The following is a 2699-nucleotide window of genomic DNA, read 5'->3' as shown; positions in this document are numbered from 1 at the left end:
TTTTGAATGACCGACTTTGTTCTTTAGGGCGGGGGAGGGTTCTTTCGTTAATACCTACAATGCACAACAAGCTTTCTTTAATACACCCTGTGAAAGTATCGAGTCGAAGGGGTCAATGTTCTTCCACTTTGCAATCAAATTCACAGAAGTAATTTTTTCATGATCACTATAAGTTGTTTCTGTACTATATGTATCGATTGCCAAATGATTCCTTCAAATATCTCGATGCTTTAAATTTGACTGTGAGTTCCGACCTGACATGAGTATAGAAATGCCGCGAGTGGAAATACTGGAACATTTCGGCAAGAAAAAAACGTAGATAAAACGAAAATATACGAAATAGACATAATGAAGGATTTATTTTGTACATATTAAGAAGCAATATTTTATTCACTATATTGTCTTTTAATCTATTTCTTTTTTTTTTTTACTAATTATTTCGCCAGTCTTTGAGAATACTCTTTCGGAAGGAACAGATGTTGCCATAACACAAAGATACTCCTTTGCAAGCTTTGATAGTGTTACGTCCCGAGTGGGATGAATTACGATTTTAAGAGGATAGGACGCAGTTTCAAACCTACCTGCATACACCGGCTATGGTTCGGGAAATTGAGGATCGTTTAAATAACTTTGTACCCTTATTTTGAAAACAACAATATTATTGATTTATTCAAAGTGTGGTTCTGAATCAGAGATTACAAATTTGATTTTACAAATATGGTTTATATAGCGCATATACTGGAGTGCTTATAAATAGTTTGATAATAATAATAATAATATTAATATTACCGTGATCACGGGTTCGAATTCGGTTACAATATACTCCGACTGCTGACACTGGTCTTTGAAACGGTTTGTCGCGAAACAACTGAATGAACTATTTTAACTTCAAAAGAGGTTACTGGACTATTGACTATGACTGAATAACTGATTGTTCACGATTGTCTGACCGACTGACTGTTTATAACTGAATTTGAGGAGTTGGTCCCCCTTTTTATGAGATGGACAGTCCTTTGTTTTTCAAAGATGCTGGCACAGGAGTCTCTACCTTGCATCTTTTTATCTTCTTGATGTCTCCTGACTAGTCAGCTGTATGCCGACAGGATCTTTTTACCATGAAGTCGGCGTCTTTTCTTATAATTTGGCATAATTGGACACCTTTCCTGTTTCTTCTCAGGGTGAAAACTGATCTTCATCTGCGTGTCTTGCAGGAAGATAAGTTGGATACGTTTCTCGTGCTACCTTACTGCGTAGAATTTTTAACATATATCTTAATCCTATTTTTACTTCTCCTCGCGCGACATCATCGGATGTCCATAATAATTCATAATAATTCTTCATCTGAGGGTTTATTCGTTGGCGGTCGAACCACCGGACGTGACACCTTTATAAATTTGAGGATTATAAGGACTGCTAATATTCCTGCACTGAAGGATCCAAATGTAATGGGATGAGAAGAAAAAAAATGTGTACATGGTGTGGGTGCGCTTGTCACCATCGGGTGACTACTTCTTGGGCGTAGCCAGTGTGGATCAGGTCATCACTCGTCCACGTTCATTTCGAAGTTCTCTTCGATGCATTCCGTGCACTCCCATGCCTGACGGACCCTTCCTAGTTGCCGACCGCAGTCTTGGCATTTGGAGTAGGTGTGGGCCGGGTTCAGCTGACACACGATGTGCCAGCCCCTTGCTCGTAGTACCAGTGCTCTCTTGGGGTTAGGCGGCCATAACATGTCCGGCATATCCTATTTTGGTGGTACACGTACGATGCTTCTTGCTGTGATGTACACACGCAGTATAAATTTAGAAGATTCCGGTACGTTTCAGGGTAATGGTGTGGTATTACCCCATCTATCGGCCCATAAAATTCCTCCAATACCTCCTCTTCGGGGCGGTAGTCCATACGTCTCCTCCGTACGTCTCGGTCCGGAAAATTCCCGGCGGGCAGTCCATATTTGGAGTAGGTTTGGGCTGGATCTAGCTGACACAAGATGTGCCAGCCTCCTTCTTCACAATACCATTGTTCCCTTCTGATCAGGCGGCCATAACACGCACGACATATCCTATTTCAGTGAGGTATATAGGACGTCTCTTGTCGTGGTGCGACGACACAGTACAGATTCAGGAGGTTCCGGTATGTTTCTGGATAGTGGGTCGGTACTATCCCATCTATAGGCCCGTAGAATTCTTCTAACACCTCTTCCTCTGGGCGATAATTCGGCCTTGGGACAGGCTTTGTTGTCTTTCTGAATTGATCCTTTGTCCCGCTATTACCTTCATCGATTTTATATAGTTGGTCTCTGGGATATCAGGGTTTCTGATGTAATTTATCACTGGTTTACCCATACAAGTTGATGTGCTGAGGATTGATAGCAGCTTCTCTGGACTAATTTTCCGATATACATACTCATATATTGAAGGTTCTTTCCAAAACTTTCTAATATTTTGTTGATCAAAGGTCTTTGTCACTGTGCTTTATCCCACCGCTGTCACCAATTTTTGTTATGTCCCAGGTGGGGCGGATTATAATTTTTTGGGGATAAGTCGCAGTTTTGAACCTACCTGCATTCATCGGCTACGATTCGGGAAATTGAGGATTGATTAAATAAGTTGTATCCGTATTTTTAAAAAACAACAAAATTATCGATTTATTCAGAATTAGGTGCTGAATCAGATATTCGAAGTTTGACTTTACTTTAC

Source organism: Halictus rubicundus, unplaced genomic scaffold (assembly GCF_050948215.1).
Source record: "Halictus rubicundus isolate RS-2024b unplaced genomic scaffold, iyHalRubi1_principal scaffold0160, whole genome shotgun sequence".
NCBI classification, from domain to species: Eukaryota; Metazoa; Arthropoda; class Insecta; order Hymenoptera; family Halictidae; genus Halictus; species Halictus rubicundus.
This window is presented reverse-complemented; position numbering follows the sequence as displayed.